Genomic DNA, 5,580 nt, shown 5'->3' on the forward strand with positions numbered 1-5,580 from the left:
TCGGCCAGAGCCCAGCAGGTCCTCAGGGGCCCCTCCCTCCTGACCACAGTGTACCTACAGTTATACAAGGCCACACCTCTGCTCTCTGCCTGCTCCCCTCAGTGAGAGGGACCATCATGAGGGCGCCTATACTGATGTCAGATGGCTCCCCAAACCCTTCATATCCACACCTGAAAACCTGAAGGAGACAAGTAGGCTCCTGAAAATAAGCCTGGAGTCGACATGAAACTGACAGACAATGGTAGCTGGGATTGATGACTCAGCTGAAATATACAAAAAATGAAATCCCTTTTTGTTGCTAAAGGAAACCCCTGGGGAATGAAAAGCCCTTATTTTAAACTTTATTTGTAATTTACCTATAGTTTGAGCAGTAGTTGGTCCAAAGTTCCTTGCCAATCTACTATTTGTGAAAGGATAGAAATAAAGGAAGTATATGACGTGATAAAACCATAAGGCAGCAACCTTAGCAGGCCCTTGGAGATTGACACAAATTGCTTTAATAAATGAATCCATTAACTAAGTGAAATCAGGCATTAAGTGTAATGGAAATTTATAAGCTCTGCTTCTTGTTACTATTTTCTTTTTAGTGGCTGTCAGAGGAGGGGATTGTCTGTGTTGTGTTGGGAAACAGAGAAGATCAAGCCCAGCGAACTCCATGTTATCATTGTGCACAAAGCCCAGCCCTTTGAGATTTGGGGCACTGGGGAGATTTTAGGAAATCCAGATGATTTTTTTGATTTATCAGTGACACCCAGGTTAGAGGAATGCCAAGCCTATTGGAACATCTGTGTTAAGGCTGACATAGTTTGTCAGCTGTGGCCTCTGGAAGGGAACCTGAACTCTGACACATGAACAGGATGTGGATAGTAAGCAACCACTTTGGCTCTGGGAACCTTGGCGAGTCCTTCGCTCCTTCTGAGATGTTTCTTCTAATAATTCTCACCTTGCCTCTCACACAGTCGTCTGAAGGATTAAATGGGTACAATATTCATACAGCACTTGAAAAATGGGACCTGACCTATAGGAGATAGTAGTAATTGGTTATGTTGAACTAGTTGGAGCCTGGTGTGATCTAAGTCAGCTGTGATTAAATGCTTAATTTAAAATGATTTTTTAATTGGTTTGAAAATAGAAGTTTTTCATTCCCATATTTGGCAGAAATGAGCTAAGTTCCTCCCCCCGTGATATAAGCCACAAACATAGCAGAGAAGATAAAGGACGCAAAGGTAAGCCATGGTTATGTAAAAAAAAAATCCTGGTCTGCATTTCAGACTCAGTTCTCAGCTTATCGACAGTTAATATAGTGACAGTTGCTATATAGTTATTATAGTTATTTGCAAAGCCCATTATTTCTAGGAGACATTTGTGCTCAGCTTGTCCCTGGAAACTAAGCTGGAAGGAAAGACGGTGATGTGTTAAGAATCAAAGGAAGGCAAACACTGACATTTATTTTTTAGTTTTGTTTTTAATCCCTGTCACTATGTAAGCAATGTGGAATACCCATGAAGGAGGATATTTTGCAAAGTGTATAAAGCCACTGAAGGTAGATGTGTAGACAGACACCTGCTAAGGTGATAACTGGATGTATCCTCAAACCCAGCACATACAGAACAGGCCTTAGCTTTGGTTCCAAATATGCTCGAAGTCCTTGCTTCCTGTGGCTATATAAATGGCATCACCCAAAATCTTAACTTTTCCTTAGAGATATTAACTTTAATTTTTGTTAAGTCAAATATACATGTGTTAAAGGTAACTACTAAAAGAAAATAAATAGAATGTATTTAGTCCAAGCAGCAACTGGTAGGGGTAAGGGGCATAAGGTGGAAAAAATAAAACTGTGCTTATCTTCGTGACCAGCCTGACCAACATGGGGAAACCCCGTCTCTACTAAAAATACAAAATTATCCGGGCTTGGTGGTGCACGCCTGTAATCCCAGCTACTCAGGAGGCTGAGGCAGGAGAATCGCTGGAACCCGGGAGGCAGAGGTTGTGGTGAGCTGAGATTGCAGCATTGCACTCCAGCCTGAGCAACAACAGCGTAATTCCATCTCAAGAAAAACCAAAAACAAAAAAACCCTGTGCTATTCCAAAATAATCCAGAAAAAGAAAAAAAGGAAATAAAGTAAAAAAAATTGCTCAAAATTAGGTGGCCAAAATAAATCCAAATATATTTATAATCACAATAAATGTAACGTGCTAAATTTACTAGCTACTTTTTTTTTTAAATCCATCTGCACTCTGATTACAAGAGACACATTTAAAACATAATGACATAGAAAGGTTAAAAGTAAAAGAATGAAAAATAGATACCAGACAAATGTTAACAAAAAAAAAGAAAACTCGGCCAGGCACAGTGGCTCAGACCTGTAATCCCAGCACTTTGGGAGGCCCAGGCGGACGGATCACAAGGTCAGGAGATCAAGATCATCCTGGCTAACACGGTGAAACCCCGTCTCTACTAAAAATACAAAAAATTAGCCGGGTGTGGTGGCGGGTGCCTGTAGTCCCAGCTGCTGGGGAGGGTGAGGCAGGAGAATGGTGAGAACCCGGGAGGTGGAGCTTGCAGTGAGCCGAGATTGCACCACTGCACTCCAGCCTGGGAGACAGAGCAAAACTCTGTCTCAAAAAAAAAAAAAAATTGAAAACTCGTGTGGCTGTATTAACATCAGATAAAATAGGTCTAAGACAAAAAGAATGACTAAAGATAAAAGGGATTGCCACATAATAAGTGGATTAATTCAACAGAAAGATATACAAATTCCAAACATGTATATATCTAATAACATAGCCTCAAAAATATATAAAACAAAACTTGACAAATATGTAAAGAGAAAGTGACAACTCCACAATTATGGTGGGCGATTTTATAATACATTTCTGTCATAAATGACAGAGCAAACAGACACCAAATATTAATAAGTATGTAGAAGATTGAAATACACCACTAGTAAATTTAATTGATGAATGTATAAAAGAACCTTGTACCCAACAATGAAGAGAACTTCATTCTTATCAAGGACACATGGAACATTTACAAAAATTGACCCTGTACCAGGTCATAAGGCAAGACAACCCAAATAGAAGAATACGTTTCATTGAGACTATTCTTTGGGCAGAATAGAAATCACTCCCACCCCTTCCGTTGGTGACAATGCCCTTTCAGTTTTACCTTTTTAGTGTCTCCTAAAGCCATTCTGTTTTCTCCAGCCTCACTGCTGTTGCCTTAGCACAGACCCAGCACCTGTCTCACCTGGGCTGCTGCAGCAGGTCTCACCTTTCCAGCACTACCTTCTTTCAATCCACTGTCAATTCTGCTGCTAGTGATCATTCTAACTCATCATTCCCCTGCTGTAGATCTTTGACTGGGTCATTGATTTCCCATTGTTTTTCAAGATAAAACCCAGACTCCTGCCATGACCTGTGAGGCTCTTATCATTAACCCTGTGACTTTTTCTCTTATTGGCCTCTTTTTATAGTCCCCCTACACCCTCATACTCACCCAGATCTTAGCCCAAACATTCTGCTGCTGCCAACAGTATTCTCTCTCTGGCTCTCTCTCTCTCTTTCTCCTTTCCTCCACCCTTTCACCATGGTCTGGCTAAGTCACACTCACCCTTCAAAAATTTAGCTGGATATTTCGGATATTTCCTCCTCAAGCAAGCCTTATTTGGACACATCCCCCAACCCTAACCTCCCTGCTCTTTCTTAAAATTCACATATACCAGTTTAGGTGGGTTCATTCCCCTGTGCTCTCTCAACAGCAGACAGCATTTCCTTTACTTCACTGCAGCTCTGGGTGTAATTCCCTTCTATATCCCCCTGCCTAAACTCCAGTGATTTCCCATTGCTCCGGGACAAAAACAAAAGCCTTGCTCTGGCCTGCAGGAGGTTCAGCCCTTACTCCCCCTGTGCCTCATTTCCCACCACGTCTCCCTCCAAACTTGCCTTCCATTTTCTGATTCCCTCCCACCCTAGGACCTTTGCCCATGCTGTTCCCTCTGGAGTGATGTTCCTCTCTTTCTCTCTCCCCTGCTCCCCTGGTTAACTCCTAGTTTTTCTTCAAATCTTAGTTCAACTCTCAATTCCTCATGAAAGCCTTTCCTGGCTTCCCTGAACTGAGGCAGGTTCCTCCACTTCTCATAGGACCATTTAACATTTCTTCATAGCTCTTACTACCAGTGTTTAATTACACATTCACTCTTGTGATTATTTAATGTCTCTTTTCATGACTGGACTGTCAGCTCCATGTTAGTACAAACCGATTGGTCTTGCTCACAATGGTATCCCAGTGCCTGGCAAAATGCCTGGCACCTAATGGGCATTTGATAAACATCTGTTGAATAAGCACATGAATGTAATTTAACTACGTATACTTGACTGACTCCTTCATTAGTCTCCGAGACCCTGGGACAGAAACTATGCCTTTTCTTTCTATATCCAGCATTGAGCAAATACCTATGCATAATTAGTGTCCTGTGAATTCTTGTTGATTGAAGGGTCAGTCCTTTCTCAGGAGCCTCTCATGGAACGTCTTATCAGACTACCTAATTAGCAGGTGATGTCCTACAGGTATTGACAAAAAAGCTAAGCTGAGAGCCTAAATGTATTTTAATTGGGTTCAAATTAGGCCAGAATACCCTACCTTTGGTTAAAAGCAGGCTCAAACCCTGTCCCTATCTTGTAATAAATACATCCTTATTTCTTTAAAGAAAATACTATGGAAATTAAGGCTCTCAGAAAGGAAGTGATCAGCTCCTTTAGTCTCAAGTCTGAACTTATCTAACCAAGAAAAATATTTGTAAGGCCTGGAAAAAAAAAATCCAGGTTTTGTTATTTCTGCCAAGGCATGTTAGGCTGGCAGGGACCCACCTTCCACTCCCTGGTAAAGGAAAGTTTGCTGAAGAAAGGGAGGCAGTGTGTTCTTTGCTTTCTTTTTCTTCTACTCCACCCTCTGTGATCTGTACTGGGTCTGAGGTAGAAGTGTAGCCATGGCTGACTGGCCTGGGCTAGCATCTCAGCATGCTGCCCCCAAAACCAGTTTTGTTCCATGAGCTGAAATCTCATCTTCCGTGGCTGACAGTAAACTGTGGACCTGACTATGGGATGGACTTGACAATGGTGTGCAGGAGACAGTTCCCACAAGCTCATGTAAACCAATTATTAAATATTCAGGAATTTTACTATTATTAAACCGTTAATATCTTGAAATTAACTCTGGTGAGAATGTTTATATCATAGAAATTGGCAAATGCCAGGGCTTTTAAAATTCTCTCTCTTTTTTTTTTTCTCCTCTGATAGCTGGTTTACCCAGCATACTGCTAAACTTGGGTTTGAATCCTGATTGGACACTCACTAGTAAATGACTCATTCTCACAGTGCCCCAGTTTCCTCATCTGCAAAATGGGGCTACATAACAGTAGCTACTGAACAGAGTCACTGTAATCTCAGCACTGGAGAATTTGTGAGCGTTCCATAGATGTTAGCTTGACTATCACCTAAGCTGTATAACCTTTTGTCACCTTTTTTTTTTTTTTTTTGAGACAGAGTCTTGCTCTGTCACCCTGGCTGGAGTGCAGTGGC

General features: G+C 41.5%; 1 protein-coding gene across 14 annotated transcripts in view; it reads right to left on the minus strand.

Annotated features, from left to right (window-relative positions):
- The window catches only part of FGF1 (fibroblast growth factor 1 (acidic)), a 107,948-nt gene that overhangs the window by 25,715 nt on the left and 76,653 nt on the right, over positions 1-5,580 (minus strand). For 2 of the 14 annotated variants that reach the window (XM_011939744.1, XM_011939737.1), the window contains exon 1: positions 3,500-3,566. The exons of the other annotated variants lie outside the window; for them this stretch is intronic. The gene's annotated coding sequence lies outside the window, so the exon portion shown is untranslated. Of the gene's footprint in view, positions 1-3,499; positions 3,567-5,580 lie in introns of those variants that run through there. 14 annotated transcript variants of the gene reach the window in all.

Source organism: Colobus angolensis, unplaced genomic scaffold, assembly GCF_000951035.1.
Source record: "Colobus angolensis palliatus isolate OR3802 unplaced genomic scaffold, Cang.pa_1.0 Scaffold183, whole genome shotgun sequence".
Lineage (NCBI taxonomy): Eukaryota > Metazoa > Chordata > Mammalia > Primates > Cercopithecidae > Colobus > Colobus angolensis.